Below are 18654 nucleotides of genomic sequence, written 5' to 3'. Positions count from 1 at the left end.
TCTCCACTACTGTTACACGCTTTATCGCTTAAATACCAACTTAAAATATATTAGGAAGTCAACTGTTTTGTCCAAACATCAGCTTATGAGGTCTGAGAAATTACACATTTCAATTTTAGTGTACATATATTCATTCAGCTAAGCAAAACTTCAAATGTAATAGACTGAAACGTACGCAGGAGAGGTACCGCGGGTAAACAGATAGCTAGCAAAATCTCACGAGCTTCTTAGAAAAGCCAGACTAGACAAACTAGGATCAGGGCCTTTAACTACTGATGTGTGAGGTAATTTAGCTCAGCTGGGGACACACGGGCCGAGGAGGGAGCGGAGAGTCCAGCGGAACAGAGGGTGCGGAACCACAGGGACCGCGCAGCCCCGCCCCCGCACAACGGCAGACATGCCCCCGAGCAGAGGAGCCACACTCACCTCACTCCTAGCCTCCAGGCCGCTGGCGGAGGCCATCGGTGGACAGTGCAGGCGCAGAGAAGGTCAGGCCAGGCAGGAGGTAAACCCGAGACCTGCAGTGCACCGGACGACCCTACGGAGGTGGCACAGTCTGGGCCCGAAGCCCCGGAGAAAAGCAGCTGGAGTGCGGGATGGAGGAGATGCAGGACGTGACGCGCTTGTAGCACAGACAAAGCCCGGGTGGCTAACCGCGGCTGGCAGCGCCGTCGGTTGAGCCAGAGCGAGGGGGGCTCTTCAGCGCATCGGCGGTCACGCGCTCAGCGCGCTCTTCTTCCCAGGCTCGTCGCGTGCCAACTGCATCGCTTGCTGAATAGGCGGCTGTGTTTAGTAGAGTCGACAATTTATTTTTTTATGTCCGTCTCTCCGCCGTTAACGGGAGACGTGCTGTAGTTACAGTACAATTAAATAATGCTTTATTGGCGCGACATGCGCACGTGTGCGAAAGACTGGTTCTTTACAGAATGTATTTTTTATATTTAGCTTGAGCTAGCAATTGTCATCTTAGAAGTAGGTAAGACACAAGTGGTTTATTCTGTGAGATTGTCTAATGAGTAAATATGCAGAGCAGTCAAGTTTTCCAATGCCATATCTAAATCGAAATCTGCACTGTCTTCATGGGTGTGGGGAAAGAGCAACAATGTCATAGCTGCCAAGTTTGTAGTTTATGTGTGATATTCACATGTTTTCAGCTTGTTTATGTGTGACATGTTAAACACTTTGTCATAAATAGAACAAGACATTCACGTCCATGTAGTGAGATACATTTCAGACATTTCCATACATTTTTGCAATGTAAGAGCATAGAAATAGTCTTAAACCATTCCCCGAGCCTTTCCTAAAATGCTACACAAGTGGAACATCATATTGTGCCCACTCCCTAGCCTGTTATCTACCCTATTTGACGCCAGTAGGGATGAGCATCACCCAGGGGAGTCCCATCTAATCATTCATAGCCAGTAAATATCTAAATAAAATAATTTTTTTGATAAACAAATTTATTCAGTTTACAGAAGGAATGCACCAGCCAATCAGCACCGCATTCCAATAATCGAGGATTACATTCACAAGTTCTCATTACCCAATGTACAGACATTAATTAAGAAAAAATTAGATGAAAACAGTCAAACCCCTCATAATTAGATCCTTCCCCCCCCCCCAGCCACTTTCCCCAAATTCTGCGCTATTTCTTAGGGCTACCACGTGCCCCGTACATAACTTTCTCCTGTGTATAATAGCCTGCAGGAAGTAGGTATGGGGAATATTTTCTCTTACCCAATTGAAGCTAGTAATGTTAAGAAATCTGAATTGAAAAAGCACTAAAAGCACTTAATTTACGGAAAAGATTGACGATCGAATCAGGGAAAACCACAGTCGCTAGATACCCGAATATTGAGTTGCCTAAATGTACCTTTGCATTGTATTAAACATTATCATTGACTAGTTGGGAGAGAAGTCTATTATTCCGCCTCAGGGCTGGTACTGTGAGGTATCTGTTAAACTTCCCTTTGGGTTACCAGCAAAGTACAGCTAAAATTAGCTGCCCTTGTGATGGGCAAAGCACACAAAATGACCTGCACTTTCTCTTTTGTTGTAAATTTTATGTGAAATACACAAAATGGCTATTAATTCTGTATTTTTTAAAACATAGACCCATTACTTTGGAACAATCCTATCAGGCACTGTTAAATTTAGATAATGAAGAAATAATTTGTCGTATCGGTATCTTTTTAAAAATTGCTGTTGGAGCACGCAAAATGATGGAAAATGTTTAAATTGTAATCTAACCTGTTTTTTAATTGTATTTTAATGGATAATAGTATTTTATGGAATATGCACTATGATATGTACTTTTATGAATTGAAAAAATTCGAATAAAGATTCTTTGAATTGAATTGAATTGAACTTTCTCCTGTGTGGCGCACCAATCCACCCCATTCCACCAACTCCCTACACTTTGGGGTTCAGGGCATTTCCAGGAGGCCGCAATGTCTCTTTTAGCTACCACCATAGCTGTAGTGAAGAACAGTTTTTCGTTGCGTGACCCATCCAGCCCATCAGTGATGCCCAGGATCATGTGCTTAGGGTTGTGTGGAACCCCCCACCCTAGAACCTCAGAGAGTTCTTCTTCGATTCCCTCCCAAAATCCCGCCAGGTGGGGGCAGGCCCAAACCATGTGAAGGAAGTCAGCGGGGTCATAGCCGCACCTAGTACAGGCTAAGGACGGACTAACCCCCACGGGATGAAGACGTACAGGGGTGAGATATGCGGCATGTAGGTAATAGAGCTGCACCAAGTGCAGCCTAGCCGAGACAGTGACCGTTCTGGGGGCCATAAGGGCGTCACGCCATTCTTCTTCTTCCAAGGGGCTCACCCAGTCCTCCCATTGTGCCCGCAGTCGGTCCAAGGAAGTCGGGTGTTGTTAATCAGTGTACGGTAAAAGCGGGAAATGCCAGCTTTCCCCATGTCCCCAAACATAATCTGGGCTTTAGGCGGGCTATGATCCGGCAACTGCGTACCTGTTGTGAGGTATGAGCATAGGGCTTGCCATAGCTGGAGGTAGTGAAAGAATTGCGAGTGGTGCAGCGAGTACCTGGTTTGGAGATCTTCAAAGGAGCGCATATGATCCCCCACCCAAACGTCTCCCAGATGTGTGATACCTATGAGTTCCCAAGCTTTAAAGCCCTGAAGCCCGGTCACTTCTTTGAGCCAGGTCCCGTGCCACAGGGGTGTACAGTGGGTCAGTGTGTGTGTACAGTTGGTGTGCCGCAGTGCTGCCCACCAGGCCAGTAACACTGAGAGCGTCACATCCGGAAGACGGGTAGGAATCGGGGTCCCATATAGAAAGGATTGGATTCTGGCGAGGCCCAGCTCCCCTAGTTCGAGCCTATAGGCCGGATCGGACCACCCCCGTTGAACCAGTCATGTATGGAAAGAAGTTGCGTGACTAAATAATATAGATAAAGGTGTTTCATCCCCAAACCCCCGTCAAACGAGGGGATCCTGCAAGTACTGAGTGCCAGCCTGGACCTACCCTTCCCCCATAAGAACCTGCTGGCCAAGCCATCGAGCTAACGGAACCAGGCCCTGGGAAAGCACATGGGGTTGTTCTAAAGCATGTAAAGGAAGCAGGGAAGCACCATCATCTTAAAAAGGGCCACCCTCCCCATGGGTTTGAGGGGCAACGACTGCCACCGCTGGAGGTCCACCTCGGCCCGCCTCACCAGTGGAGTAACATTGAGGGCTTAGCTGAGCTCAGGCAGCAAGGTCACCCAGATCCCCAGGTACTTGAATGATTGACGACGTAGAGGTATTTTGGATTGCCAGTCAAAGCAGTCCTGGGAGAGGTGGAGGGGAACCAGGACCGATTTGTTGGGATTCAAACGGAGGCCCGAGGCCTGTTCGAAGGATTGCAAGATACGAAGAATTGCAAGATACGAAGACAATGGGGGCCAGACCGGGTAGGATCTGCCAAGTAGATGATGCCGTCGTCTGTGTAGAGGGCGATTTTATCCGGTTCAGCGCTGGGCCATTCCAATACCCGCATCTGATCACAAGACCGCATCAAGGGCTCCATCACTAAGGTAAAAAGTAGAGGGGAAAGGGGACAACTCTGCCTCGTCCCTCTACAGACAAGAAGGGCTCCGACAGGACTCTGTTTACTAGAACACGAGCCCTCAGGAGGGTGTAAAGAACCTTGACCATGGCCCGAAAGCGGGGACCAAGTCCCATCGTGTCAAGAACATCTTAAAGGAAGCCCCAGTCCACCGAGTCGAAGGCCTTCTCAAAGTCTACCCGTAGAAGCGCAAGGTATTGGGTGAGGAGGTGGCGATCGGCCACAGCGGAGTGCAGTCTGCGAAGACAGTGTCGGGTGCCACGAGAGGGCATAAAACCAGATTGATCGGGATGGACCAATGTAGACAGGTGAGGTTTGAGTCGCTGGGCAAGGAGGGTGGCAAACAGTTTGACCTCGGTGTAGATGAGGGATATGGAGCGGTAATCTGCGCACTGTGGTGAGGGGGGCTGGGATTTTGGAAGGACCACAATAGTGGCTATGTCCGTTTCCTGAGGAAAGGAGCCTTTCTCCACAGCTTCGCGAAACAGTGCATCTAGGTGGGAAATGAGAACGTCCCACTAGTGACCATAGTATTCTTGAGGAAGGCCATCTGGGCCCGGTGTCTTGCCGGATGAGACAAGGGCAATTGCTTCTCCAATTTCCTCACAGGAAATGGGACGGTCCAGATCGACATGAACGGCGGCATCCACACACGGAAGGCGGCCACCCTCCATGTCCATCAGGTCCGTAGGGGACAGGGTTGGGGCTCAGGCCTCGTATAGCCTGCGGTAGTAGGCGGCAAAGGCCTGCGCCATCTCCATTGGGGCACTGCACAGTGACCCATCTGGTGCCGCTATTTCAGGTATTATACTGTTCGCTCTTGATTACGTAGCCAGGCGGTGAAGGAGCGAGCCATTTTTGTCGCCCCATCCATACACCCTGGCCACGGAGGAGCACCAAAAGCAGTTTGGCTACATCCAGCGACAGCTGCTTGATCTCTGACCGGAGCCGGGTTGGAAGCGTCTGGGGATAGGGCCGAGGCACGTTCAAGGCGCAGGGCCTGCCCCTCCCGCGAGGTAATCTGCTCCAGTTGGGTTTGTCGCTGGAGCTTGAGTTGGCCCTTGGCGACCTCCCTAATCGTGGCTTTGCCCGCCTCCCTTAGGGTGCCTGGGGAGGACACAGAGCACTCGTTAGAGAAAAAGTACTGTTTTAGTTCCCGCTTCACCACTTTGCTGAAATCTTTGTCTTGAAGAAACCAGGCGTTTAACCTCCATGTTTGCCGGACAGAGGCGGGGGGAACCTGTATGGATCATCACTGGCGAGTGGTCAGAGATACCTCTCGGAAGAAGCGAGACGTCCTGAATCAAAAGACAGTCTGTCGAAGGAACAAAGATAGCGTCAATGCGTGTGTGTGGTGTGCCACTGAGGTGTGTGTGAATTGTTTAGAGTGAGGGTGCCATAGTCCCCAGGCGTCGCATAAACCCAGTGATGCGGACCAATACCTCAGCTGCTTGGCTTGTGCAATTCTACCAGGGAACGGAAGGCCTGTCGTGTCGAGGTCGGGCGATAAGACTGCATTAAAGTAGCCCCCAAGGAATGTGGGACCAGGGGGCAGAAACGCCAGGAGGTCAACAGACTTAGCTAGGATCATCGTCAGCATCGAGGGGGGAGAATAAAGGGACACCAAGTTAAGCGGGTTGCCATTTAGTGTGCCACCGAGGGCCCCGAAAGTGCCCTGGGCGTTAAGAGTCATTTGGACAGTCACCAGAGGAAGGGAGCATTTCACCAGGATCGCCACCCCTCGGAAACCCCTTGTAAGCCCCGAGTGCCTCACCCTATCGTAGCGGTACCGCGTTAAGAAGGGGCAGTGATTACCCAGCAGGTGGGTTTCTTGTAAAAGTAAGATGTCCGCCCCTAGGCGCTTCGCGTATCTGAGGACAGCCATGCGTTTAAAGCGGTCTAGGAGGCCATTAACGTTCCAGGACATGATGCGCATGGGGGCGTTTAATAATTGTGTGTCGGACATGATGTTTGGGTTGGCAGTGGGACCACAAGTCTGAAAGGGGAGGACCAGTCTGTCTGTCGTATCAGGTGTACATCGGGGTGCTTCATGAATGATGGTGTGGTAGAACTGAAAAACAAAAAACCCAAAATTGAGGAATAAACTCGGGACAACGGTAACCACCTGCCACCCTACACTTCAGGAACGGAAGCATCTGTCGCCCTAACAACAAACCAGACAGTGAACAACCAAACTAAAATGCTTGGGAATGGGAACGTGTGGAGGACCCCTCCTCATTTCAGAATGTGCATAAACGAGACCATCAGGAAGGAAAAGAATATGGTAAGACCAGGAATACTTTCTGGCTGCGGAGCCAGGACTGGCAGGCAGAGGTGAGTTCAAGCAGGGTCTTTCAAGAGCATTGGGCTGCATGAGAGGTTTGTGTCCCGGAGAACATTCAAGGAGGGTCGGGGCGAAGCGCTCCCATGGGCCAAGTGATCAGATGATTCTGAGCGCCTCCCGTTGGAAGGTTCGCCTGAGAGCAGTAACGATTGGAGGGGGAGGCCCGGCGGGGAGTCCGAGCAGGCCCGGCGGGGAGTCCAAGCGCTATTGGATATTGAGCGCTCTCAGCGTTTGTTTAACGTCATCGAAGGAGCGGCGCCTGCTCTGGACCTCGCAGGTGTATTCCGGGAAAATCATGATAGCGTGATTTTCGTATAGGACCCGTTGCTGTTTGCGGGACTCTGACAGGATGGCGTCCTGGTCTATGAAGTTAAGGACCTGCATTATGATTGGTCGGGGGGCCGCACCTGGAGGAGGCTTAGGGGCCAGGGACCGATTGGCCTGCTCAATTGCGAACCAAGGAGAGAGAGAGCCTTCAGGGACCGATGATCTGAGCCATTTCTCCAGAAATTCAGCCATGCAGCCCTGCTCCGCCCCCTCCGGGACGCCCCCCAGGCGAAGATTATTGTGTCGGGATCTGTTCTCTGCGTCCTCTGCCCGGCGGTGCAGCTCCTGACTGTGAAAATGAAGGCGGGCCACCTGCCCCTTGAGTTGCTGTACATCGTCTTCCACGGTGGAGATACGGGTTTCAGTTTCCTTGATCCGGGCAGTGGCGTTTTGGAGATCTTGCCGTATAAGAGTCATGTCCACGCGCACCTCCGCAATCTTGCCCTCCACCGAGGTTTGTGAAGCGTGGATGGCATGCAAGATAGTAGACAACTCTGCTGAGGGCGGTGGCTACTGTTCCGCGGTTCCCCCAGTTGCGCCTGCCTCCTAGGTGGTGTAACAGTCCATTTTAGTTTGGGTGGCAGGAGCCTTTGTTGACCTCTCAGTCCTGCCAATGGTGGCACCCCGGTGAGCTGCAGCGCCTCGATTCTCTGTAGGTGGATTCCGCAGTGGGGGTAACCAGCGAGCCCCTGTGTGCGGCCCAAAGTCAAGCGGTAGGGACAAGCAACGCCAAGGCACAATTAGGACCAGATCGCCGGTGTGCGCGGCCGACTTCGCCGTCCCGAACAGAGCGGGTCTTCAGAAAGGAAGGGGGGAGGGGGAGATGACTAAAGTCCAGGGCCGCAGGTAGGGCCCCGCTGGTCGAGGCCGCAGCCGTCACAACTCAGGGGGTAGCAAGAGAGGCAACAAGACGCCCCGCTTTCGGAGCCAAGATTCCTGGGTGCGGCCCTCACAAGCAACCAAAAGGGCATGGCATTATTAAGTTCGGAAAAAATTGAGCTTTTGTTGTAAAGTTTGCTCTTCCTCTGCATTTGTGCCAAAGTTTTACACTGTTCATCCATATGGATTGTTAGGAGATGATAATGCAACATCATTTTTAAAACTATTTGTTGTTTTTGTTTTTACTGTTTGTAGGGAGCTATGATCATTCAAGTATGGTTACCCCCTCTGTTTGCCTGGTGTCAGTGTGTTTTTGATCTAATCTGCTGAGATCCTGCTAAACAGTACCCCAGTAACTGTGCTTTCTCCCCAAAAATGACATTGGTACGTACTTTGGTACCCCCACAAGTGGCTACTGGTGTACCCCTGTAAGTCGCTAATATATGATACTAAAGTACCCAGGGCATAGATACACCAGGGGTCTCCCTTGGGCTGCAGCATGTATTATGCCACCCATGGGAGTCCACTTAACCTGTGACTACAGGCCTGCCTTTGCAGCCTGTGTGAGCTGGTCCTAGCACCTCTTACAACAGATATAAGTTTCCTTCTATCTGAGGTCACTTCACTTTAAACCTATACATCACCCCTGTGGCAAGCTCTTCAGTCCTGAATGCAGGGTGCTTTGTTGTAAGTGTGATGGGTGTCCCTACAGGAGCAGGACACCCCTACAAACCCCAGAGTAGATTCTCCAGGCTTTGTAAGCGCAGTCAGCCTTTTTAATACATATAGTGGACATCAATCATTACGAGATGTCCAACTATATAGTAGCTACACAAACCCCGTCATGTTTGGTATCAAACATGTAGGAATCATATCCCAACACAGATTTCAGTGTTGTAAGTATTATCCCATATACAGGGGGCTCCTTCGGGGACACCCCCATACTCCCGGTAAGAGCCTTTCAGGGTCTGCAAGCAAGCTAGTGCTGCTTCCGACCAGAGACATGATTCTGCCTTCCTACTGCTGAGCCACGCTCAAGCAGGAGAAGGTAGAGCAATAGATTTCCTGTCACATTGAGGTGTGACCATCTCCCAGACAGGACTTAAAGTATTGGGCTGGGGTGACGCCTCTTGCCAGCGCCACTAGACCTCTTTGAAGGGCACTTTTGGTGCCCTCCTTGCTTACCCCAGTTTGAACCAGTTCAGGGAATCCCTGGCTCCCACTAAGGTACGAAACTTGACAGAGGACATTGGAGTATCCTCCCCTCTGTCTAGCCCCTCTGGGAGGGACCCCTGAGTTGCTCCAACCCTTCCCTTGGGTGTACTTAATGGCTTACCTGTGGGTGGTTCCCTAGATTCATCGTGGGACAAGACTCAACCCTGAAACTACGTCGCTCTTCACTTGTCTGGACACTTGGACTTCGTTGGAATTCAACTGAAAACCAGACTGCACCAAGGAAGATTTCTGTTGCTCCGGGTCCTGCTGTTGAAATTTTCTTAGTCATCTGTGTCTGTACTTTTTCCAAGTTCTTCAATAGACATGTGGGTATCAAGGACATCAAGGACACCTGAAGAAATCTTCCTTGGAGTGAAGTAGTCACTGTCCTGCATCTGCAGGCACTGCAACAAAGCTGTCCGGTTTGCTGCTCCTGTTGTCCTACGGACATCCTGAGGTTCAGCAAAACAGAATGTGGTTCTGAAACTCCCTTAAGGTCTGCAGGTCCTCTCTGCAATTTTGTGCTCAGTATCCCGGCTCGTTGAAACCCCTGGTACCAAACCCCTGTGCACCGTGCCGACTTGCTGTTGCCAAGGCTTGTTGGATCTACACTCCAGAGATATTCAGGCTACAAGAAGCGCAAGTCTCCAGCACCTCTTCATTCCAAGATCAGCATCCTCACCGCATCCTCTACAGTGTGGGCCTTCATCTTTGGTAAGCTGCTCGAGGTCCTCTTGCTACTCCTGTGCTTTCGGCCTGTGGGTCCTCCTGAAGGTCTTCTACTGCTACAGTGGGCTCCCCTGCTTGCTAAGGGCCTGCTCTAACTCTCCTGCTGTTTATGAGTCCCATGGACATTGCTGGTCCCAACATGGATCCTTTATCATCTTCCATGCTAGTTTCCGCTACCAAGGCTTGTTGTTGTTCCTGCCAGGTACTGATCACCCAGTAACAGACAGGGGGCAGCTCGTGCACAGCTCCTGGTCATCTGCAGCATTGCCTGGTCCTCACAGCCACAGCGACAAGATCACAATCAACTCTTCAGAACCTCCAGACATCGGTGGGATTTTGTCTCCATGCCACCTGGTCACCTCCAAGTGTTATAGAAACTCTGTCCTCTCTGCTTGCCGGTTATTCACTTCCAGAATCCACCCTTAGATTTCACCGGACTCCTTCACAGTCTTCTCCAGAGGCATCTCCTGCGAAGTCGTCCATTGATGTCTATGGCAGGTTCCGGCGTCACTGCACCCCTCTGCAGCCGGCTTCTCTGGTGTAGGGAACCTAGTTCCCAGGGCATCCACTGGTGGGGTGGTTTTCCAACCTTCTGTCTTCCAAAGCATTTTTCCAGGGTCCCCTGGGAAGGGTCCTGCTTCTTCAAAACTGCAACCACGACTTCTTCACTGACTTCCATTGGACATGCAGGTGTGTTTCCACTCTGCACACAGCCTCTGTGGGATTTCTGGGTACTTACTTTAGGTGGTTCCTTGTGTCCTGACTCCTATGGGTCTTCTGTTCCAAGTCCCATTCTTCTTTGCAGTTCGCATTCCACTTTCTTAGTATATGGTTTGGTCTCTCCCTGGAGACCACTGTATTTTGTGCTACTTACCTGAATACTTTTGAAGTACTTTTGTGTATTGTTTTGATCTCTCCGGGTAGGATATATACCAATGTGATAGTGATATTGTGTTGTAATAAACAGACTTATTCTTTTTCTAAACACTGTATGGTTTCTTTTCCTCTAACTTACACTACAGATTAAACTAGCCAATAGCCAAACAAGCTGCTTAACACTCCTTCAAGATAAATCTAAAGGCCCCTTTCCACTGCTACCACTTTGAGAGCTTTCTGTGGTTATAAAAAGCACCATTGCCTGGATTAGTGCAAGGTGCACCACTTGAAAATGCATGCACCTGATACTAAGCCAGCCTCTTACACTGTTAAAGAGGAAAATTGTTATATTATTAGTTCTTACCTTTTTATGCTGTAGTATTCAGTTTTTTTTTTTTACTGCTCCCTTTCTCTTTACTTTTCCGTTCCTCCCTTGCCCTTCTTTTCTTGTTGTTTACTCTTCAGAATTGCTCTTGTGCCAGATGATTCCTGTCTAAACAAGTCAGTTGGAGCTGTTTATCCAGCACTGCCATGGTCAGATTGTGCTTTTTAATTTCAACAAAATAACTCCAGGTGTGTCGCTCACACTGCTAAAGATGGGAAGAGAGAATGAGAAAAAGAGAAAGGGGTGTGGAAATCTATACAATATTTACTTGTCCATGGGATAGGTTGCTTCATAAATCTACATGTCCTGTAAAGAAATCCACTTGTCCCTTTGGTGCCACGTAGTGCTGCAACAAATTATGGCAGCAATCTCGGATAATAGCCACTCTGATAATGCCAGGGCTCATACTATAATAGGGGTTGAATACTAGCAATTCACTTATTTTGCCAGCTTTGCACAGACCTACATACAGAGGCTGAAAGTAGCAGTAAGCAATAGTTTTAGGGATGGAATGCCCTTTTGAGTCTGTGCAAATCTACAAATTTGCAATTTTTTTGGTTGTTTTTCACCAGCTGTTCTCCAATCTTTTGTCATACTGATAAAGGTTGAAAACTTACTCCTGACAAGGCCAGAAGTGAAACTTTTTCCAGAGTTGAGAAAAAAGGGGTTCGAGAAAACTGAACTTGTATACACTCAGCAGATTTTCGAATGAGCAAATCTAAACATGCATATTTGCTCATGATAAAATGCAGTTCACCAATATTGTTTTAGGAGCACCATTTCCTAGCTTACTTCTTGAAAGCCATAAGTCTCCACTAATGCTAGCACATCTATCATTGTGTGTACGTTTGTGATTATCTTATAAGAATTTGGCCACTAATTAGCTCTGTCGTTAACCAAGACCTTTTGTTTTTATTAAAATTCTGTCTCTTGCTATCTATAGATCGGCTGACTTCACTGTGAGTGAGAGCATTCGGTTCTTTAACAAGGAGCATATCGGCACACAAAGTAGTTTTGTTCAGTGCAAGGAACTACTGTGGCTACGTGAGCCCCCTCGCAGCCATCGCACGCCAACACGACCTCAACATCATCTCCTACGCCGACGACACCCAGCTGATCCTCTCCCTCACCAACGACCCCACCTCCGCCAGAGCCAACCTGCACGAAGGGATGAAAGACGTCGCCGACTGGATGAGGAACAGCCGCCTTAAACTGAACTCAGACAAGACGGAAGTCCTCATCCTGGGATCATCACCTTCCGCCTGGGACGACTCCTGGTGGCCCCCGGCCCTGGGCACCGCTCCCAAGCCAACGGACCACGCACGCAACCTGGGCTTCATCCTGGACTCCTCCCTGTGATGACCAGACAAGTCAACGCCGTCTCATCTTCGTACTTCAACACCCTGCGCATGCTCCGCAAGATCTTCAGATGGATCCCCACTGAAACCAGCCGACTGGACTACGGGAACACCCTCTACGCCGGAACCACAGCCAAACCTCAAAAAAGACTCCAGCGCATCCAGAACGCCTCCGCACGACTCATCCTGGAAATCCCCCGACACAGCCACATCACCGGACACCTGAGAGACCTGCACTGGCTCCTCGTCAACAAGAGAATCACGTTCAGACTCCTCACCCACGCACACAAGGCTCTCCACGACCTGGGCCCCAAGTACCTCAACGACCGCATGACCTTCTACACGCCTACCCGCCAGCTACGATCGACCAACCACGCCCTCGCCACCATACCACGCATCCGCAGAGCCACCGCCGGAGGAAGATCCTTCTCCTACCTGGCAGCCAAGACCTGGAACTCCCTCCCCACCCACCTTCGGCGAACCCAGGACCATCTCTCCTTTAGAAAGCAGCTCAAGACCTGGCTATTCGAGCAGTAACATACCCCCTCCCCCAGCGCCTTGAGACCCTCCCGGGTGAGTAGCGCGCTTTATAAATGCCTTGATTGATTGATTGATTGATTGATTGGCAATGTGTTCTTTTTGTGACCCACAAATATTTTTGCTTTTTGCCCATGTTTGTTATTATAGTGAGGGCCCGGCAGCTCCCAAAGCAATAATGTTTTAAAAAATCATGTCAAAACAAGAAACACATTAACAAAACGAAAACGCCAATCAATAATGGCAGAACTATTGGTTCTGCCAATGCTTCTTTATTTTTATGTTTACCATAATCTTGTTTGTACTGGTTACACTGATTTTCCATTATGAATATTTTTGCAAATACCAGCATGCATTAACATATTTTACTAAATGATGCTTCAAAGAAATGGTACCTAAAATGTCACAGTAGTTTATCAAAACTTTTTTTTCCTAGATGCATTTTTCTGTGAACATTTTATTTTGAAAGCCAAGAATCATCAATTTTACTTTTAAGCTTTTGCAAATATTTGCATCTAATCGGAGATCATTCTGGGAGCATTATACGTAGCCTCATGTTAAACTTTGCAAACGTGTATATATTTTTATACTGGAACCCTACTTGCTCAAAGGACAAAATAAACATGAAAACTGATAGGCCTTAACCCCAAACAATATGTCCTGGGGATCAGGCTATAGGAATTTCATACCCCTGTGAGAAACAGGTTTAAATCATCAAAGAACAACCTAGAGAGATGGGGTGAAAGAGAGAGAATCAAATTAATAATGTTTGGGTGGTCAGTTACATGTGACCGAGTGAGTCTGAGCTCAAGCTAGTACTCCTCTCTCCAACAGGGACACCTGCATTCATAGGGTCAGATCCCATCTAAAGAAGCGCATTTATCAGAGAATAAATTAGAGATAATCCCTGATATACCTTGTGGCAGGTGAAATCTAATAAGATTAACATGAGATCTCTTGGGGTAGTTTAGTTACAGGATTCTGGTAGTGCTTGCTTGTTGAAGTTTCCTAGGAGAATGGAGGGCAGAATGTGTTGGATGTGAAAGCATATATAATGTTCATCAACTTCCTCAGATGTAATAGAGACTTGCAGCCTGATTCATGTACATTCCGTTTTGCGTGTCCCTAATAGCGAATCATAGCGAATCGCTATTGAGGACACGCAAAACGGCATTCATGTAGGAATTGCTACTTAAATAGCGATTCCTACATGTTCTTTATTTGCGAGTAGCAATTTGCTACTCGCAAATACTCCCCAATCATTCCTATGGGCCAAGAGGCCCATTGGAATGAATGGGGATTTGCGAGTAGCAATTTGCTACTCGCAACTGAGATAGCGATTTTAAGGGTGCCAGGGGTGTCCAAAGGACGCCCTGTAGCACCCCTAAAATGCACTTTTGGACAGGTGTTGCGCACACACATGTCCAAAGGACATGTGTGTGTGCTACATGCAACTTTGAATGATGCTTATAAAAGCATTTTTCTGAGTTTTTGCTATTTACCGACAGGTCTGACCTGTCGGTAAATAGCGGCCCCAAAAGTCCAAAATCGCAATTTTGTTGTGTGTCATGAATAGCATTTGAGGAATCTCTATTAGAGATTCCTTAAATGCCATTCCACGCAAATATGCGAATTCTTACATAGCGATTTTTGCATTTGGTATCATGAATACCAAATGCAAAAATCGCACTCGCTAAGGGCCAGATTCTGAGAATCTGGCCCTTTGCGAGTGCAATTTACCTACATGAATCAGGCGGATAGTCTTATGAGGATATGCCGAAGAATGTAAATAGCGCTATGTTACTAGCTCTGTAGTACCAAGAAGAGGCAAACATATCTCAGCTAGAGCCTGAGGATGTGCAGGAGTCAGGGGAGATGAAACCCCATAGAGGGAAGTTTGTTTAAGGGTGTCAACTCTCCGATGCAGCAGAGTCAGGATGAATTCCTTCACTCATCTGCCCAGCCGTAATCAAACTAGAAAAGGAGATTAAGGCTACTCTGCCCTAGGCATGGGCGGAAAATCCGTTCCGCTCGCGGATTTTGCGGATTTTCGGGAAATCCGCAATCCGCGAGATTTGCGAATTTCCTGCAAAATCCGCAAATCCGCGAGCAGCGGATTTTGCTCGCACTGCTCGCACTGTTCGCGTGAGTTCGCGCCCCGCGAATAAGTGCGAAATTGCAGAAATACGATTTAAGCAAAACTGAAAGTAACTACTTACCAGGTTCAAAAGTTCAGGCACATCATTAGTAGCCATTTCCTGTAGTGCTTCCTGAGGGGCCCCTCCAGAGTTCAGTTGCCAGTTGAAACTATTATGTGACCCTGCTCTGAACCTCAGAATAGTTACACATATGCCACAAAGGTCATGAATTACAGCTAAGGGAGACAAGCAGGAGCCAGGCTGGAAGTTAAAATCCATTAATCAGCCCCTAATTCATTATTGTCAGTTGGGGCAGGGCAGGTGTTGTAACTAATTTTGCAACAATGAAAGCACTTAGCAAGTGCAAAAGATCACTAATCAGGGCGCACTAAGGAAGCAGGTGCCAGCTAAAAAAATATTCTGTGACACATTAATCAGCCCCAAATTAATTCAGGTCACTTGAGGCAGGGAAGGTGTGCTTTGCTTTGCCGAAAATAATGTACACTGGACAACCAGAGGGTGTGGTGATGAAACAGAGGGTGGCATGGGTGGGCCAGAGGGTGGCATGAGTAGTCAGAGAGTGGCAGTGGTGACAGAGAGTGGCAGTGATGAAGAAGAGTGTCCCAAACAGGTTGGACACGTAGAAACAACAAGTTCGCAAAACTTGCGACCCGACAGGTAAGTTCGCAAATTGCGAAATTGTAAAAACCCTTGCGAACTGGCAGAAACACGGGCGAACACAAAAAAAAAAAAAAATCCGCAAATTCGCGGGAATTCGCGGATTTTGCGGATTGCGAGTTCGCAAATCCGCAAATTCGCGGATTGCCAATCCGCAAAATCCGCTCATGCTTACTCTGCCCGCAACATTAATGAAGTCCCTATAGTTTAGAAATATAGGCTATTGATTTTAATCATCATTTGTGAATAAAGAATCTCTTTTCTTGAAGAACTTAACTTTGGAATTCTTGGGAGAACGACCAGAAGAATAATTGAATGTTGTGAATAACATTGTTGAAACTGCATTAATATTGTATTAGCATTTGAAGGGTGCGGGGTCACTTTTGTGTCATCTGCCCAGCCGCTCCAGGTCCTTTATCTGTTTATATGCCGTCATAGAAAGAGACTGTAATGTCAGTGATAAAACAGGTTTTGAAAGATTTCTGACATTAAGATGGCCACTGGAAGTCTGAGTCTCACTTTCCTGGGCGCTGTAAAGAGGAATTCTTTATTGGCCAGTGTGACCTCCAGTTGAGCAGCAGATGACTGTTTATCTCAACATCCAACTGACAGAAATATTGAAGGAGCCCTAAACAGTGCATATGCAGCCTTTAATTTTTATTTTCCTAACGGTACCCATGCAGTCCATGTTTCTCAGTCCCTCTTAAAGGTGTTCAGGCCCTTTATGAAGTGGTAAAAAATGATGAAGACTACAGATCTCCAATGTGCTAGGGAGATGATGAACATGTTTCTTTCATTTACCACATTCGATGATCTTTGTGCAATTGAAGCCTCATCTAATGCTGTCATAAACGCATATATATATATATATACATTACCTATTGGCGGTCGCCAGTAGGTAGTTATAGTTAGGATTTTTTTCAATGTTAAATCTCAAAATTCTATTTGGAATAACTTTGGCGCTGGTTGACGAATCTGCCTGAAAATTTCCTCAAAATGGCCTCGTCGAGCTCCGGTCCTTCCCTGAAAGTTTGGGGGGGATGCGTCAAGCAGGGGCCGAGATAAAAGGGGGGTCCCAAAATGCGTTTTCCCCATGTTAATTTCCATAGGGCGGTCGACCTCACTTTTAGCACGAACGGCTGAATGGATTTCCACCAAACTTGTCAAAATTGTAGGGACTGGTAGCCCGATGTGCCTTTGCTATGTCTCAAGATATGTGCTCCAGTGGATTTTGAGTAATTTAGGTTAAAAAAAATATATACTATATATATCTATGGCAGCACCCCAGTACGCGCTCCGGGGAGTGCTGCGGGCGCGCACGCGACTTGCGCACAGAAAGCTGATTGGCTCTCGGGTGTCTGTAAACATTCGAAACAGTGCGGAGCGGCCACCATCTTGTGTCTCGGTAGGATAGAGACACAAGAGGTGGAAAAAAAAGGGGGAAATGACCATAAGGGGGCAGGGATAGACCCCCCCTGACCCCCTAGGTTTGATGTGGGGGCCACATACAATACATACAAAAAAAGAGTCAGTTACTCATGCATCAATGTTGTAAGTAATTCCAACACTAAACAATACAAACACTCATACTGATACTAATAAAACATCTAATTATCCGTGTACATACACATGTACCTACTCACCAACCCATGCAGCTACTTATACACAAAGTGAAACACTAATACATATATTTAAAAATTTAAACATTACTCACTAATATTTATTTTTCAGAAAGACAGACATTCACTGGATGGTGTCATGAGTGATGTCATGAGTGATGTCACTGACCATGTCATGAGTGATGTAATATGTGACGTCATCAGCAGTGTATTGCACACGCAAGTTATAGTGAGTCCAACTAACTATAACGTGGGAATTTCATTAGTTTTATGTCAGTAAAATTTCCAGCTAACTATAACTGGTGTGAAACCTATGGTTTTTTCAGCGAATTTATTAGGTTTTTTAAATGCAAATTCCTAACTATAACTGGTGTGAAACCTATGGTTTTTTCAGTGAATATATATATACTGAAAAAACCATAGGTTTCACACCAGTTATAGTTAGGAATTAGCATTTAAAAAACCTATTAAATTCACTGAAAAAAAACATAGGTTTCACACCAGTTATAGTTAGCTGGAAATTTTATTGACATAAAACCATTGAAATTCCCACGTTATAGTTAGTTGGACTCACTATAACTTGCGTGCCTGCAGTGCACTGCTGAGGATTGGTGTCAGTACAACGCAGATTTTTACGTCGCATTCCGTTACAACTGAATTTTTACAACGCAGGATCCATTACAACGGATGCCATTACAACGCATGGCATTACATAGCAGATGGTATTACAACGCATGGCATTACATCGTAAGTATAGGTAAGTATACCTTTTTTTAAAAATGTTATTAAGTTAATTTAATTAATTTAATTTAATTAATTTAAATAAAATACATTTTAAAATAGCCATTAATTTAATTTAATAAAATAATATCTATTTAATAAATGTAATTTCAATAAAAAAATGGGAATAATTTAATTTAATTAAAATAATAAAATTAACTTAATGTACATATTTTTATAATTGATATTAAATTAAATTAATTGAAATAATTTATTAAATTTAATTAATTTAATTTAAAAATGTAATTAATGAAATAAAATTTATTTAATTTATTAAATATATTTTAATTAATTAAAAAATGGTAAAAATAATTTAATTAACCCAAAACACAAACCCCTGTACCCCAAAACCCAAACCCTGCCCTAAAACCTAAAAACACCCCTGTACCCCAAAACCCAAACCCTGCCCTAAAACCTAAAAACACCCCTGTACCCCAAAACCCAAACCCAGCCCTAAAACCTAAAAACACCCCTGTACCCCAAAACCCAAACCCTGCCCTAAAACCTAAAAACACCCCTGTACCCCAAAACACAAACCTTGCCCTAAAACCTAAAAACACCCCTGTACCCCAAAACCCAAAACCCTGCCCTAAAACCTAAAAACACCCCAGTACCCCAAAACCCAAACATTGCCCTAAAACCTAAAAACACCCCTGTACCCCAAAACCCAAAACCCTGCCCTAAAACCTAAAAACACCCCTGTACCCCAAA

The 18654-nt window shown here is 46.8% G+C and overlaps 1 protein-coding gene across 3 annotated transcripts in view; it reads right to left on the bottom strand.

The window, feature by feature from the left end:
• Window positions 1-625, bottom strand: part of TMEM266 (transmembrane protein 266) — a 766234-nt gene extending 765609 nt beyond the window's left edge. For all 3 annotated transcript variants that reach the window (XM_086959421.1, XM_086959422.1, XM_086959423.1), the window contains exon 1: window positions 427-625. The gene's annotated coding sequence lies outside the window, so the exon portion shown is untranslated. The remainder of the gene's footprint in view (window positions 1-426) is intronic.
• Window positions 626-18654: the final 18029 nt, after the last annotated feature.

This window comes from Lissotriton vulgaris, chromosome 2_2 (genome assembly GCF_964263255.1).
Source record: "Lissotriton vulgaris chromosome 2_2, aLisVul1.2, whole genome shotgun sequence".
NCBI classification, from domain to species: domain Eukaryota; kingdom Metazoa; phylum Chordata; class Amphibia; order Caudata; family Salamandridae; genus Lissotriton; species Lissotriton vulgaris.
Note: the sequence above shows the minus strand (reverse complement) of the source record. Positions and strands in the feature narration are given on the sequence as shown.